At 40.5% G+C, this 18,128-nt stretch overlaps 1 protein-coding gene across 1 annotated transcript in view; it reads right to left on the bottom strand.

Moving 5' to 3' along the window:
* Positions 1–18,128, bottom strand: part of TRHR (thyrotropin releasing hormone receptor) — a 562,879-nt gene that overhangs the window by 105,884 nt on the left and 438,867 nt on the right. The window contains exon 7 of the mRNA XM_033842840.2: positions 11,742–11,907. The gene's annotated coding sequence lies outside the window, so the exon portion shown is untranslated. The remainder of the gene's footprint in view (positions 1–11,741; positions 11,908–18,128) is intronic.

Below are 18,128 nucleotides of genomic sequence, written 5' to 3'. Positions count from 1 at the left end.
TAGTTATTTCCTAATCTTCTCTTTTAAAACCAAGCTACTGATGCTGTTTCTCCCTTAACTGTTACACATCTTACTGCTCTTTATTTGGCTGAGACGCCCTTGCACTAATTATTTCGGTTTTCCATTCTTGGCTTGTTTTCTGGCTCTGTTCCGGGAGTTACTTACATTCCTCTCAATTGGGTGGTAGTATTTGGACTTACAGGTGGTGCCCCCAGAAGGAGGGGCCTTAGGAAACAAAGCAAAATACCTCTTGGTGGCACTTGAGGGCTCTTCTGTTTTGGGGAAATAACTGTACATCAAAACGCGCAATGACAGCAAGTTCCATCACTGCACATAATCCACTGCACATTATATGGGGTTTCATAAATATTTAGCTATATCTAGAAGACGAGAAATGTTACTCATTCTTTCAAAATTCCACCCATTTTCTGCCTGTGGTAAGCAAAACAGTCTGAGACATGTTTTTTGTGGGGATTTATGTATGTGTGTATGTTCTTTTTTCTTATGGTTACAACACTCTACTTTTGCTTCGAGGATCTTTCTTCCTGACCACCTAGAGTGTGGGTAAAACTGCAATCAAGGACACTGGTGTGTCTGTGTGGCCAGTGGGCTTGGAGAGCTTCCCGGAGGACACAATTGACTCAGTGTTTTTCAAAGCTGGTGAGCATAGGTGATAGGATGTCAATAAAAGGGTTTCTCTCCTCAGGCTCCATGGGCTCAGATCTTTTCAGGATTTTCTCCCTAAATCCACCCTGCCTCTCTTGTCTGCCGTTTGTTGGTGAGCCAATGCTTCAGATCTGGTTGCTGCCCTCTACTTGTCTCTTGTGTTTAACTCTTCTCAGTGTTCCTTGTAAGCTTGTGCTTGTCCGCAATTCAACTGTAGTCCCCATTTTCACTCTGCTCCAGAGTCAGTGTTAACTGCCAGTGTATCAGCTGGGCCAGCCCATCCTCTAGTCCCTTGCTTTTTCAAGATAGGTGGTCAGTGCAGGTTATAGTTGAAGAAGAAGGAGCTAGCCAGTTAGAAGTGAAGAGGGGGCCATATTCTGGTTCTTGGAAATGATTTAACCTATTGAATGAGTTCCATATGTTGAACTCCTTTTTTCTGTTTAAAAATTCTCTCTGGACACATGTTTCTCTTCTGGTGTTATGGACTCTGAAGTAAGAACCACAGGGTCACACAAACCTAGGGAACATTGCTTAGTTCCTTCCGACTCATGACTGTGCTGTCACTGCATAATTAATCAAAGGTTGCCCAGTCAACATTCTCTCTTGCCTACTTTGGATACAACACAATCTGACACTTATTAAACGTACTACAAAGAAAAAGGTGTTCTTTGTTTTTTATTGGTCTACCTATAATTCTTTGCACACTATCAAAGACACCTTAATCATATCTCAATCAACAGCTATGCCTTTGATACATATTGTTTTTTTAATGTTTTCTAATTCATTTTATACTTTATTTTTCCTTTATAGTAAAAGGATTTTTCAATGAGTCAACCTATCGACTATTTTGAAAGAACACTTGTGGTAGTTTATTCTTTCTTTTGATCTGTCCAGCCTTTCTTTGGGGAACCACTTTCTTCTTTTATCAGTCCCTGTAGTTCTACTCAGGTTGACACCACCTTTAGCAGCTGGGGTCCAAAATGAGCCAGGTTTGGCCATCAGGGCATCAACTTTCCATTAGCCACAGTGATTGGTTCAGGGATAGGCATATGACAAAAACCAAGCAGATCAGTGTAAATCTGAGGGATTTGGCTTGAGTTTCTAGAGCAAGTCCCACTCCTTTCCAGTTGGTGTTTGCTAAGCTGGTAGGCTATCAGCCTGAAGCTTCTGGTCATCACCTTAGCCATGCCATGCAGTAAACCTAAGAATAAAGCTCACACGTAGAAGAGCAGAGATGTAAGACCTAGAGGGAGAAGTAACTCAAGGACAAAATTTGAGGTCACAATTCAGCTAAGTTTGAAGCCTTATCACTTCCCCATCCCCAGATTTGTAGGCCAATATTTTATTAAGCTAGTAGACAAAAAGAAAATATCATTAACTTTATTGGAGAGGCAATCCAAGAAATTGAGTAAGTATTGCTTCTCCCAAAGAAATGTAGTGTGGGTTTTTTTTTTTCCTTTCAATTTTTTCTGCTGATTGTCTATAGTCTTTTAATTTAATGGGGAAATCACTACACCTTCTTTATTTAGTATTTAGTGCTAGGTTTTCAAATATGTGAAATAGAAAAAATACTATAATCCAGGACTGCCACCTGCTCAACATGATTTTCATATCTTTTCACTCAGATTATCACCTGTGTGTGAGATCTTCCTGACTGTAGCAAAGAGGGTTTCCATCCTCTTATGATAAAGAGAAGAAATTTAGAAGCAAAGAATGTTCCAGATCTGTTGCAGGTTCATGAGACCTTGCTCTGTTGTGCTGTTTTAAGTCATATTATATATTTATTAATGTGAATATATACCATAGGAATCTTCCATCATAATATCCATGCATATCCTGGGTTTATTTACTTATTGTATGATTTTAGGAGTGTGATAAAGGAGTGTTCGCACAAGTGTATAACTCCTTGCCAGCTCTGCCTCAGTATCTAATATTCTAACAAGAGAGGGTCATTCTAGTGGGTTGGAACTCTCTGTCTTCTGCTGTGTCCTAGGAAACATGCAAGGATAGCTGTAATAAATGAACTCACTATTCAGCCATCAATATGGCTTGGATTAATATATGAGATTATTTTTCTACCAGTGTAGAGAGAACCTGATTTTGAGAGGGAGGTCAAAAGACAGGTAGGTTTTGAAAGCGTCAGAGCACCAATTTTATTTTAAGTGGCATAACTGTGTTTCAATGAGTTCAGGACAGAACATCTTGAAAGAGGAAGCTGCTGGGGAGTAGAAGAACTGAAGTTGGACTTTTAAAATTTAGTTTAAATTTTTTGATATGATCTGCCACATACCCATTGTATGACCTTGGGAATATACATAACATTACTGAATCTCAGTTTCTTAATTTATAAAGTGTAAATAACCAGAGTTGTGGTGTGAGGATTAAGGGAGAGCACACTACATTTGGCATATGTAAGCATCTAGGAATTACTGAGAAAAAAAGAAAGAAAGCAAAATTGTACATTACAAAAAGCAAGGCTTATGGAGCTACGTAAAACAGAATTCATGTCCAGCCCCTACTAGCTGAGTGACCTTAGATTTGGGCTTCGGTTTCCACATTTGACTAATGAAGAATGTAACCTTTACCATGAAGGGTTATTGTAATGATCAAATGAGGTGATACACATTTAGCCTCTGGCACAGCGTCTACTTCTTGGTATGACTCCCGCTGAAGCTGAGTCAACTTGAATTCCACTGGAAACCCAGAGCACAAGTGGCTTTTTTTAAAAATCAAAATGTAAATTTCAACTGTCTTCCAGTAATACTGTTAAAGTGAAATTGTGTAGGAAGTAATCAACTATGTGTCTGTGCCTGTGACCCCCTACCATTAATCAGTACATACTTAAATTTACAAAATTGAGTTTATTTGGTTGCCAGGCAACCTGCCGTACACAAGATGTAATTCCAGACAACTTTTCCATTTTGTGTTTTTGCTACCTTGTTTTTGTTTGATCTACTGAAACGTAATGCTAAGTCATACCACTCAGAAGTCACTTTTTTTTTTTTTTTTTTTTGCGGTACGCGGGCCTCTCACTGTTGTGGCCTCTCCCGTTGTGGAGCACAGGCTCTGGATGCAGGCTCAGCGGCCATGGCTCACGGGCCCAGCCGCTCCGCGGCATGTGGGATCTTCCCGGCCCGGGGCACGAAACCATGTCCCCTGCATCGGCAGGCGGACTCTCAACCACTGCACCACCAGGGAAGCCCCAGAAGTCACTTTTAGGAAAAGAATATTCCTTGATTTCTATTTAAGTTAACTCCAAGTTGACACATGGACGTGAAAGGTGGTTTGGAATTCCAAGCACATCTGCCCGTTGAAACAATATTAGCCATGGTGATTAGGTCTCCAGGTCAGCCAGAAGGAAAATAAATAAATAAATTAATGCAACTCACAAGGTCCCTGAGCTGTAGGATTAATAGTAGTAGTCTGAAGGCTGCATTCTAGAAAGAAAGGACCTTGACCCTTGGAGGCAGGGTCAGCTCAGGAACATTTTTAGAACAAGCGAAGTTTGTATTTAGCCCTTTCACATTTTCCATTCAGCACTCCTCAAGACTGCTTAATCTTTCTTTTCCCAGGCCTCATACCACACTACCTTTCAATAAAATACTCCATATAATTCTACTAAATTTCCATCCGCTCTCTGTCCCTCCCACTAAAGCCATCCTGCTTTAGATTAACTCAACTTTCCTTCATCTCCAACTCCAACTCATTCCCTCAGTGCCACTATTTCCAACTAGGGAGAATCAAGAGGTTCTTTACGTCTTTAGAGGACAATTATTCTCCCAAATTAACACCTAATAAGTGGAATTTTAGGACATATAAAGATAAAGGCAAAACAAAAGACAGGCTGTGTGTCTCTGTGTGCAGATCTTCTGCCTAAGGTCATTCAGGTTCAAGGTTGGGGGGACCAGAGGAGTTACAAGTCGGGGATGAAATCCAGTCTCCATTCTCTTGGCCAAGACTTGCACCCAAGTGCTGAGTGACTTCAGATAGGAGACACCTTTTTCTAATTTGTTTGAAGGCGTGGGAAGGTCTAGCAGTGGCCCTATGTGTGGGCAAGCTAATTTGGGACAAAGGATAGACTGTCCGGAGGTCAGCTCCGTACTGGAGAGCATAACCTGGAGGTGCCACTTCTGCTTTAACCAGCTAGTTTCCAATTTATAAAATCTTTAAATGTTCAAATTTCTTTTCCCCTCTGGAATGGATTCTTGGCAGCATAGCACTGAGAGAAAACATGATGAAGATCATGTGTCGGTCTATCCTGCGCAGAGTCCATCAATGATGAGAAAGAGGCGTTTTCTTCGGTGACGTCCTGTGCCCCCCGCGAGCAGACTTTTTTTCTGCTAGCTGCTATTGCCTAAGGCTATTTCCCAAACTCTTTAAACAGATTTTCATGGTTATTTATAAATGACTCTGCATGTACCTTTCCTCTTGTTTCTTGTCTCTGTCACTCTCTCCTTCTCTAGCCATAGTGAAGTACTTTCATTTACCCCCCAAACCAGGCATTCTCTTGCCTCTAGAGTCTAGACCTTTACATCCTATTCCCTTTATTGGGATCCCTTTCACACACTACTTTATCTGGCTAAATTCTGTTTAGTTTTCAGATTAAATGTCACATTGCCACGTCTGGGTTGTCTTGTCCACGTCCTTCATCTGTTATTAACTCCACTCAGGCAGGACGGGGTTAGGTGCTACCACCAGGAGATCTTAGAGCTTTATTACTTTTCATTTTAACGACTTGTTTTCCTAGAAAGACTGGAAGCTCTGTGAGGGAGCGGCCCACTCCCTTCTCACAGCTGTAACCCCAGCACATAATGTATCAGAGGTACTCAATGAATACTTGCTGAATGAATATTCGTATCACAGAAGTTGCACCTTTAGATCTACAAGTCTGTGCAGGAAAAACACCACCATCTGGATATGAGGCAATGTACCTAATCATGATTAGAAAATGGTCTGAATCAGTTATATTAGTGAAAGGCTATGCATGATTCAAGTCATTTCACACTGCATCTCCAAAATCATTTAATTTGACAAACACGTGAAAAGGTAAAAGAATAATTAAGGGTCATTTGGAGATAGCAGTCGATTTGGTCAGGAAGAGGAAAAAAAAATTGTAAGGCATTTGGTAAGGATTGGGGAGGGCGTGAGGGAGAAGAGTATCCCCACTCTCCACTGGTGTTTTTGGTCTGTGAACAACACTTGGGAGTGAGCTGTTGCCAAAGCCCTAATCTCACTTTCACTCTTTTCTTTCTCATCTCTGTTTGCAACAGCGCACCCCAACCTTTTTGGCACCAGGGACCGGTTTCGTGGAAGACAGTTTTCCACGGATGGTGGGGGTGCGGGATGGTTTTGGGATGATTCAAGTGCATTATCTTTATTGTGCACTTTATTTCTATTATTATTACCTTGTAATATATAATGAAATAATTATACAACTCACCATAATGCAGAATCAGTGGGAGCCTTGAGCTCATTTTCACGTGCCACTCACTGATAGGGTTTGCTATGAGTCTGCAAGCACACTCACTGATAGGGTTTGATATGAGTCTGCAAGCATACTCACTGATAGGGTTTGTTTATTATGGTCTCTGTGCAGTCAGACCTCTCTGCTAATGATAATCTGCACTTGCAGCTGCTCCCCAGCGCTAGCATCACCCCCTCAGCTCCACCTCGGATCATTAGGCGTTAGATTCTCATAAGGAGAGTGCAATGCAGATCCCTCGCATGTGCAGTTCACAGTAGGGTTCATGCTCCTATGAGAATCTAATGCCACCGATGATCTGACAGAAAGCGGAGCTCAGGCGGTGATGTGAGTGATGGGGAGGCTATAAATACAGATGAAGCTTCGCTGGCTCACCCGTGGCTCACCTCCTGCTCTGCAGCCCCGGTTCCTAACAGAACACTGACCAGTACTGGTCCGTGGCCCTGGGGGTTGGGACCCCTGGTTTACCACACACTTGGAAATAATAAAATTGTATCAACCCCAAGGCAGAAAGCCAGTCTGTGCCATTCAAAACAAAATTTGATGCATTCATCCTAACAGGAAGCCAGCAATTACAATGAAGCTATTTATAGAAGAGAATGGAATCTGCATATATCTGGAAGCCTAATGTGCCTACCTTTTGCTCTGTGTTCTTCTGCCCTTTAAATGGAGAGACCAGGATCACAGTGTTAAACCTTTTGGCTTTATAATTCCATCAAAGATACATCCAGGAAGGATGTCATTCTATTTAATTCTTTTCTTTTTTAACCCTAAGAAAAGAGGAAACTGTCTGTATAGCTACTTTGGATTGTGAAGAAACCCCAAGGTTCAACAAGAAACATTGAGATTTCACCTAAAGACTTTTCTTTATTTAGGAGTCGGTTGGAAAACTGCTAGGCACCACAAGACAGCTTATCTGCATTCTAGCACGGGCTGTGACTCAAGTGTGTAACTCCAATCATGACTATGTGCATTTCCAGTGGTTGCGTCCCACTGGCGTTTTGTACAGTGCAGTTATATGGTAATTTCCCACGTACTCATGGATGCTGTCACACCAGTGCTCACTTTCCTGGGGCTGAAAGGCAAAGAGGGATTTTCCCCTCAATGCCTCTTGACAGAGGAAATAGATGAAAACAGAACGCTACCTGTTTTCCTTGGTGGCACCAATTTTAAAGCAGCGTTATTTTAAAACAAAGAAACAGATGGAGAAGTTAAAGAAAATGAATCCTACATCTGCTGTTTGGAAAGCACTTATGGGTAACTGCTGGGGTCTGAGTGATTTGAGGTGGGAAATAGGATGCAGATTTAATGAGATCCAGCCTAAGGGACCATTAGCGGAAGCCCAGAATGGCAATAGTAGAGGGTTATTTTCATATCTTTTTTTTTTTTTTTATGGTACGCGGGCCTTTCGCTGTTGCGGCCTCTCCCACTGCGGCGCACAGGCTCCGGACGCGCAGGCTCAGCGGCCATGGCTCACGGGCCCAGCCGCTCCGCGGCATGTGGGATCTTCCTGGATCGGAGCATGAACCCGTGTCCCCTGCATCAGCAGGCGGACTCTCAACCACTGCGCCACCAGGGAAGCCCTTTCATACCTTTTGATTTTGTTTGCTTGACCTCTGTGAAATGACCGAAATTTCTTAGTCTAGTACTAGGCGACGCATCCTGCCCCATTTCAATGGCATCCAGGGACACCAATATGCAAGAGCACAGAGGCAAATCAATGGCTGGGAACCTAATGCCTTTCCAGGACTAAAGGTCAGCCTGTTCCATTACAAAAGGGTTGACTGAGATGGCTGTAATACTCCCCTCAGCTCGGCTAAACTAGATAGACTTCTTCCTACTATAGCCCCCTGACCTTCCTTTTCTTAGAGCGTTTACTTTAGAAAACTTGCAATTATAAATTCTTTCTCTGCCCCTTTGAAATATATGAAAGTCTTCCCCAACTTTTTGCCAGATTTACAACCCAGGAATGTCTCTCTCAAGGACCTGGGAATCAGCTCTTTGAAATGGAAACTCCGAAGGCAACAGCACCCCTAACTCCCAGCTGTGTGGCAGGGTAGGAACCTAACTTCAATGGAGACCAATTAGGAAACACAGATGGCCTAATTACTGAGACATTTGCAAACGCAGGAATAACCTATCATGCTGGACACATCCCACTGATAAACCTTCTTCGCAGTCTTCCAGTAATTTTCCATTCACTCACCCAGGGCTTAAAAACTCTTCTGCCCTTTTTTGACAGAGTTGAGTTCAGTCTCTCTCCCCTCTATCAATAGTCTTGAATAAAGCCTTCCTTGTCTATTTAACTTTGTCCAGTACAATTTTACTTTGAAAAGGGTCTAGTACAAAAATTGTGGTGAGGATCTTGACAAACTGGGTGCATTCGTTTGCTGGGCAGCTGTAAAGAAAATGCCATAATAAAATAACAAAATCTCACAGTTCCAGGGGCTGGAAGTCCAAGATTGAGGTGTCAGAAGGGTTGGTTTTGAGATAGTCTGGGATCTGGGACCCTTTACCAGAGTACTTGGGATCTGGTAAAGTACTAGAGTGCTTGCACCTGGACAAACGTCTCCTGGAGCAACAGAATACAAAGAAACTATAAGGGACTAAAAATAACTGCACGCATGTGCAGTTGGGGCAATTCTATACAATAAGACACGAAAAGGCCACAAACCAACTGGCATTCCTGAGGTGCTGAGAGCAAAAGCAGACACTGAGCCTGATCCCTGTACACAGTACCACCAAGGGGGTGGGCAGACCACCTAAGCTACACCTCCTGCCCAACCCAGGAGCCACCCCTACTGTTACCACGTTTAAGGAACGACCTCATGCCCCCATGCCCAGCAAGGGCACCTGTTACTTGTTCTCCCTCCCGCAGGATGCAGCACGAGTCCCAGTAAAGCCTTGCCTGAATTTCGCCTCTGGCCTCTTATCAGTTTCTGGTGATTAAAGAGTCCAAGGACCTGAGCTGGTAACAGTTTCTCCTGAGACCTCTCTCCTTGCCTTGCAGAGGGCCTCCTCCCTGTGTTTTCAAGTGGCCTTTCCTCTGGGCATGAGCATCCCTCCTGTTTCTTTCTGTGCCTAAATTTCCCATATAAGGATACCAGTCAGATTGGATTAGGATGGCTTCATTTTAACTTAATCACCTCTTAAAATGCCCTGTATCTCCAAATATATTCACATTTTGAAGTACTGGGGATTAGGGCTTTGACATACAAATTTGGGGGGACACAATTCAGCCCCCATAGCACTGGAACTCTATTTCTGTTTCTCCTTCTGAGAGGGAATGACATCTAAAAGCTGCATTTTGTGAAATGGCTCCAATCATTTTGTGAAAACTTTTCTCCAGGATAACAACCATGCATATCATATTAGTTTCCTACCCTCAGTACCAAAAGAATAGTAGGTGAATATTCAATGCTTGCCGAATAAATGATATGGAGAGGGCTGGGGGGAGGGGAAGGCAGGGCTACTCAACAGGGAATATGGTTTCGGAAGATGAAGATATTTGTTAACACAAGCTGAACTTTTGTTCCATTACATTACACATCACCTTGAAGTGCCAATCAGTATATCTCTTTTTTAAAATTCTCTAATTGTGTTGGAACTGACATATTACATTTTTTATTGCAAGTGAGAATCAAACAAATATCAACATTGAATTTAATGACAATTTTGATAACTCCAGTTTGGCGCTTCTCTTTGAATCAGCCATCATCCATCCACACACACATAAACCAACTTCTAAAAGACCCTGCCTAAGGCCACCCAGACAGTGCTTTGAAAGTGTTCCAAAAGACAGAACATAAAGCTGAGAAGAAAAGTTCCTTTTACAAGCCCACAAAAAATCCCCAGTATTATCTCAGACCACATTCTACTTTATCTTGGAAAACGCCAGAAATTGTAAAATCTGAATAGAACAATTCCATTAGTACAAGATATATACTTGTGGAAGGCGTGCTATGTTCTGTGACATTTGACTGCTAATTTAAAGGATTGATAAGAAGATTGCGAGCCAATGCATCTCATTAGTAGCCCACTGCCTGCCCCAAATTCATCGGTGTTCTCTAAAATAAAAATGTATAAATATAAGCAGAGGCATTTATGAATTGGGACTATAAACTTTCAGAATGAGAAAGTTGTCCTTGGGAAAGGTGAGGTTAAAAGCCAATTTTTCTGTCGTCAAGCTGTTGGGTGAGCAAGTAAGTAAGGGAATTGTGTACTTGGCTAGTTACATGGAAGTTTTGCTGTCCCGATTAATTTTTTTTTTTTTGCGGTACGCGGGTCTCTCACCGCCGTGGCCTCTCCCGCCGCGGAACACAGGCTCCGGACGCTCAGGCTCAGCGGCCATGGCTCACGGGCCCAGCCGCTCCGCGGCATGTGGGATCTTCCCGGACTGGGGCACGAATCCGTGTCCCCTGCATCGGCAGGCGGACTCTCAACCACTGCGCCACCAGGGAAGCCCCCAATAAATTTTTGAATAGTATGTGTAAAGCTGTACTTCTTTCCTATCTGAATTTATTCTTATCGTGCACGATTTAAGTATGTCCTTTTGTGGGTTTGTTTTTTTTAGTTTTCTAAATTTACCTGAGACACATTTTTAACCTTAAAGAAAGAGATTTTACAGATAGATTTTTTCCCAGAACTCTACAACTTTGCCCACACATACTCATTACTTAACTTTCCTGACCCCAGTGATTAATGTACTGATTCTGCATATCCATGCGATTCAAGTCACCAGGCCCCTGCTCTTATTCCTTTTTTGTGGTTTTTCTGTGGGTCTTCATTTCTCCCAAAATATTTCCAGCCTCCCAAATCCTAACACAGGTCATTGACTTTTCTTTCCCTTATTATTTTTAGCTTTTATCTCATTCTTTCTTCCTTCTCCACTCATCTACTTTTTAGGGGGATTATTTGCCCACATACCAACAATTAATAATAATAATAATTACAGTGCGATTTACTTGGTATTTACTATGTACCAAGAACTAAGTACAATGTATGGATTAATTCATTTACTCTCCACAAAAAAATTATGAGGTCACTGCCATTGATTGTTATCACATTTTACAGTTTAGGACTCTGAGGCACAGAGAGGTTAAGTAACTTGCTTAAAGACACACAGGCAGTTAGTGGTAAAATCAGGATTTGAACCTAGGTAGTCAGGCTCCAGAGTCTATGACTAGTATGAGTAGTAGGAATATGAGTAGAAATGATGTATGATAACCCCACAGAAACTTTTCTAGCAATCCTCCATGCATTTTTCTTTCTTAGTCTATCTCTGGGTGATGAAGATCCAGGATAAGGATGCATAGCCCCAAGACTTGCATTAAACGGTTACACGAGTGAGATATTGGGGGTGAGAGATACTAAAAAAAATACAATGCTTTTAGCTTCCAAAACAAGTAAAACAGCTTGTTTAGTAGTTATTCAAGGAAGGACCCTAGATTTGAAATCATAAACCTGTTTGGTGGCAAATGGTGTTAATAAGAAGAAAATTTGGATGGCAAGGCTATTTTTTAAAATAAATACCCATCTCCAGAAATTCTTAGCCATATTTTCCTTTGAGACCGGGTTCTCAAAGTAGACCTACCTTAAGGTCATCGCAGGCAACCTCCTTTAAGCACACAGATGCCACTCTCCTCCTTTCAGAGACATAAAGGAGGGGTCCAGAGGTGATTCAGAGAGGAAGAGCTGGAGCTGCTGTAAGTTGAATTGTCTGCACACATTGGATCAGTTAGAACCATAAATGCAGTGAACTGCAAAAAACAAAGAACAAATGCAGGGGAAACTAAGATCAGATTGTTAGCATTATGTATGTTTGGATTTAACTTTTAACAAGGTCTTTGGCACTTTCATTGCTATACAAACTATGTTTTTATAAATTTATTTTAAATTAATTTTAAAAAATTTCTTATACATACACACACCTATGCAGTTTTACATGAATGTTTAAATACGATCCTTACGTATCCTTTTATTTTTTGCTTTGTTGTCTTTTCTGAGTGCCAGCATTTTTCTTTCCCTCTTTGTCCCCGTCATTTCTCCTACTCGACCCAAACTCTTACCCTTCCATTTTCTCCATGATTTAAAAATAATATGTAAATACACACATTCATATACTAGACAAATATATGTACATAATGATAAATCTACATATAAACTCATGTATAAATATATACACATATTATGCATATACAGTCAAACATATGCACATATATACATCTATAAATACATAAATACACACATATGTGTATTTATAGATGTATATATGTATATCACTTTCCTCCCGTCAAAGTCTGCCTCTTAGGTCATCAGTGCTAATTCCACCACTCTCTTATCCCTCTTTAATGGGTAGCCACCCATTACCCAAAGATCCCAGGTTCATCTCAGTCTCTCAGCTCCATATTCTCTGCAATTCTGTTCTCCCACTTGCCCTGTGCTCTCTGGAACTTAAGGTCCATCATCAACAAAGTCCACTCTCTTCCCATTCTTTTCTTTGACTCTTTCCTTCACCTGTATATCAGTTTCCTATGTAACAAACTTCTACAAACTCAGTAACCTAAACAACAGAAATTTACTCTCTCAATTCTTGAGCCCAGAAATTTGAAATCAGTATCACTGGGCTGAAATTAAAGTGTTAGCAGGACTGTGTTCACTCCAGAGGTTCTAGGGGAGAATCAATTCCTTGCCTCTTAAAGGTTCTGGTGGCTGCTGGCATTACTTGTCTTCTCACACCACTCCAAATTTCAAAGTAAGCATCTTCCAATCTCTCTGATCCATCTCCACACCACCTTCTCTTGGGATCTTCTCTTCTATTTGTGTTAAATCTCCCTCTGCCACTGTCTCTTATAAGGATACCTGTGATTGCAATTAGGAGCCACGTGGATAATCCAGGATCATCGCCCACCTCAAGATCCCTAACTTAATCACATTTGCAGAGACCTTTTTTTTTCTGAATGATTAGGTAACATTTACAGGTTCCAGTATTAGGAACCGATCTCTTTGCAACCACAAAAGCCAACCACAATCTGCTTTCTGTATCTCAAACCTGATTCTTCCCTGTGAAAACTGCTTCTTCTGCAGCACCCTCAGAGGGGGCTGGGTTTTGTTTATTTTTAATCTCCCATAGGCCAGAAGTAACTGTCTTCCTCGTTCCTGTCAATAGCACTGTCCCTCTCTCCTTCCAAAGGAATGCTAACCTTAAAGCTCATTCTTTCATACTAAACCATTCACTCCCACCCTGCCCCTTCAGCAGTCTTCTACAGACCCTCAAGCTACTCCTCATGATTTTGTTACACAGCGTGCTCTCACTCCTCCCACGTGATTTCAATATCCATGTAAAGTGAGCTTGTTTTGCAGTCTTTTAACCGCCTCTCCTTTAATGATCTTGAAATTTCATTCTCTCTCAGTTTTTCAGTTCTATGACTGTCTACTAGATCCTGTCAATAATAATAAAAAACTACATCCCTTTCACAATCTTGAATTTTAAGCGCTCCACTCTCTGACCATTGCCTTCAATCTCTTCAGCTCATTCCCTTTAATACTCAAACTCCAAAAGAGCTTTGGTCTGTCTGGGACCTATAATTTCTTGAGCCTATCACCTGTCTTTATCCATCATCCCTTTTATGTCATACTTCCTCCCCCGCTTCACTCAGGGCCAATCTTTGTGTCACCCTACCCTGTTTATATTCAACACTACCTACTCCAGATGTGTCCCTAGGCTGCTGAATGTGGCTGGAGAAAAATCCTGGTTGTGCTCCCCTTAAATGTATAACCTCAACAAGAACATTAGTGCTGACAGGAAATCCTGCTGCATTTCTGTACTCATTCACTCTACCGCTCTCCTAGATGTTTATTCCTTACTTTTTCCTCTCTCTTCAAACTTCCAGTACTTCCTTCCATGTTCACCCTCACACATCACCTCTGTGCCAACACCCAGAATCTGTACCATATACTCTGCTTTCCTCTTTGTTTATGATACTGGAAACATTATGCACCTTCTAAGACCATTCCCTTCATCTGTGTACTAAAATCCATTTCCACTTATTCACTTTAGAACATCAGTCTAGCAACTGTCTCCTTATTCTTCCATCAACAATTTTCCTCTACCAGATTGTTTTCATCAGCATACAACCATTCTGAAATATCTACCATCTTAAAAGTCAACACGAAACAAAGCACCCCCATCAGCTACTACTATATTACTGCATTATCATTTCTTTTCTTAAATCAAAACTCCCTTGCAAGATTTGACCGTAGTTGTCTCTTATTTCCCCCATTTTCCCCTTCTGTCTTGAACACTCTCCAATCAGGTTTCCATCCCCATTACAATAAAAAAATCTTGAAAAGATTACAAATGCATAAATTATTTCCATGTTACTAAAGCCAATGGCCTACTCTATCCAGCAGTAACTGTTGCCACTCCTCTTCTTGAACCACTTTCTTTATCTGGCTTCCTGGAACTTGCTCCCTTGTTTCTCTTCCTACTGCACTTACTAATCATTCTTCTTCAGTCACCCTTGTTGGCTGCTCCCCTACCCCTAAGGTTTGGCCTTTGTTTGGTCACTATTCTATAACCAATGCAGAGAATCAAATACAATGAATAAATATACGGGATACTTTTTGTTTTTGTTCTATTAAAATAGGGCCATATCATTCACAGTTTTCTATATATTGTTATTTTAATGCAACAACCCTTCATGGAAATTCCTCTAAGTCAACTGGTATAGCTCTAATTCATTCTTCCTAATGTCTGGATCATATTCTGTGGAGTAGATATGCATAATTTATTAAACCATTTCCATCTTATGGGCACTTCTTTGTATGCAGTTCCCTTATACCTCATTTCCTCATTTCTTCATCTCCTCTTTTAAAATGAGAATAATAATATTTTTTATCTCACTAGGTGGTTGTGAAGATTAAATGAATTAGTGCATTAAAATAACATAGAAGAATGCCTAGCACAGAGCATGACTTGATAAGTATTATCTGTGTTCTTAATGGTAGTAGTAAATATTTGTTAAAATTGAGTTCTCAAGTCATTCTATGAAGCTACCACCACCCTGATAACAAAACCAGACAAAGACACTACCAAGAAACAAAATTACAGGCCAATATCTTTGATGAATAGAGATGCAAAAATCCTCAACAAAATACTATCAAACTGAATCCAACAACACATAAAAAGGATCATACACCATCATTAAGTTGGATTCATCCCAGGGTCACAAGAATGATTCAACATATGCAAATCAACCAATGTGATACACCACATCAACAAAAGAAAAGACAAAACCCACATGATCATCTCAATAGATGCCGAAAAAGTATCTGAAAAAATTCAACACCCATTCATCATAAAAACTCTCACCAGAGTGGGTATAGAGAGAACACATCTCAACATAATAAAAGCCATTTATGACAAACCCACAGTCAACATAATACTCAACAGTGAAAAAGGTAAAAGGCTTCCTGCTAAAATCTGGAACAAGACAGGATGCCTACTCTCACAACTTCTATTCAACATAGTATTGGAAGTCCTAGCCACAGAAGTCACATGAGAAAAAGAAATAAAATGTATAAAATGTAAATGAAATAAAATAAAATTGGAAGGGAAGTGGTAAAATTGTCATTATGTGTAGATGGCATGATACTCTATATAGAAAACCCTAAAGACTCCACACAAAAACTATTAGAACTGATAAATGAATTCAGCAAGGTAGCAGGATACAAGATTAACATACAGAAATCTGCTGCATTTCTTTACATTAACAGTGAAATATCAGAAAGAGAAAGTAAAAAAACAATGCCTTTTAAAATCATGTAAAAAAAAAAAAAAACCTGACCAATGAGGTGAAAGACTTATATGCCAAGGACTATAAAACACTGATAAAGAAAATTGAAGATGATTCAAAGAACTGGAAAGATATCCCATGCTCTTGAATTGAAAGAATTAATATTGTTAAAATTGCCATGATACCCAAAGCAATCTACAGAGTTAATATGATCACTATCAAATTACCAATGACATATTCCACAGAACTAGAACAAATAATCCTAAAATTTATATGGAAACATAAAAGACCCAGAATTGGCAAAGCAATCCTGAAGAAAAAGAACAAAGCTGGAGGCATAAACCTCCCAAACTTCAGACAATACTACAAAGCTACAGTAATCAAAACAGCCTAGGGGCTTCCCTGGTGGCGCAGTGGTTGAGAGTCTGCCTGCTGATGCAGGGGACACGGGTTCGTGCCCGGTGCGGGAAGATCCCACATGCCGCAGAGCGGCTGGGCTCGTGAGCCATGGTCACTGAGCCTGCACGTCCGGAGCCTGTGCTCCGCAACGGGAGAGGCCGCAACAATGAGAGGCCCGCGTACCGCTAAAAAACAAAACAAAACAAAAAAAACAGCATAGTATTGGCACAAAAACAGACATATGGATCACAGGAACAGAATAGACAGCCCAGAAATAAACCCACACACCTACACTCAATTAATCTTCATTAAAGAAGACAAGAATTTACAATGGGGAAAAGACAGTCTCTTCAATAAGTGGTGCTCGGAAAACGGGACAGCTACATGTAAAAGAATGAAATTAGAACATTCCCTAACATTATGCACAAAAATAAACTCAAAATGGATTGAAGACCTAAATGTAAGACTGGATGCTATAAAACTCCTAGAGGAAAATATAAGCAGCACACTCTTTGACATAAATAGCAACAATATCTTTTTGGATCTGTCTCCTAGAGTAATGGAAATAAAAGCAAAAATAAAAAAATGGGACCTAATTAAACTTAAAAGCTTTTGCACAGCAAAGGAAACCATAAACAAAATGAAAAGACAACCTATGAACTGGGAGAAAATATTTGTAAATGATGTGACTGACAAGGGATTAATTTCCAAAATATACAAACAGCTTATATAGCTCAATATAAAAAAAACAACCCAATAAAATATGGGCAGAAGACCTAAATAGACATTTCTCCAAAGAAGACATACAGATGGCCAATAGGCCAGGAAAAGATGTTCAACATTGCTAATTATTAGAGAAATGCAAATTAAAACTACAATGAGGTACCACCTCACACCAGTCAGAATGGCCATAATCAAAGTCTACAAATAATAAATGCTGGAGAGGGTGTGGAGAAAAGGGAACCTCCTACATTGTTGGTGGGAATGTAAATTGGTACAGCCACTAGGGAGAATAGTATGGAGGTTCCTTAAAAAACTATAAATAGAGTTGCCATATGATCCAGCAATCCCAGTCCTGGGCATATGTCCAGAAAAAATGAAAACTCTTATTTGAAAAGATACATGTACCCCAATGTTCATAGCAGCACCACTTACAATAGCCAAGACATGGAAGCAACCTAAATATCCATCAACAGATGAGTGGCTAAAGAAGATTTGGTATGTATACACACACACACACACACACACACACACACACACAAAGGAATATTACTGAGCCTTAAAAAAGAGTGAAATAATGCCATTTGCAGCAACATGGATGGACCTAGAGATTATCACATTGGGTGGGCCAAAAGGTTTGAACGTTTTTTTCCATAAGATGGCTCTGGTAGCACTTAGTTGTCTTTAAGTTCATTTGAAACAATTTTGTTAGATTGTATGTGACAGCTGTCATATCAGCGTGCATTTAAAAAAAGACTTATCAAAATTGGTGAATTTTTGTGTAGACATTTTAATATTGAAGATGACGGAAAAAAGCAACGTTTTTGGCATATTATGCTTTATTATTTCAAGAAAGGTAAAAACGCAACTAAAATGCACAAAAAAATTTGTGCAGTGTATGGAGAAGGTGCTGTGACTGATTGAATGTGTCAAAAGTGGTTTGTGAAGTTTCATGCTCGAGATTTCTCGCTTGGACGATGCTCCACGGTCGGGTAGACCAGTTGAAGTTGATAGTGATCAAATCGAGACATCAGTTGAGAACAATCAATGTTACACCATGCAGG

This window comes from Tursiops truncatus, chromosome 17 (assembly GCF_011762595.2).
Source record: "Tursiops truncatus isolate mTurTru1 chromosome 17, mTurTru1.mat.Y, whole genome shotgun sequence".
Lineage (NCBI taxonomy): Eukaryota > Metazoa > Chordata > Mammalia > Artiodactyla > Delphinidae > Tursiops > Tursiops truncatus.
The sequence above is the reverse complement of the archived record's forward strand: the minus strand, read 5'-3'. Positions and strand labels throughout refer to the sequence as shown.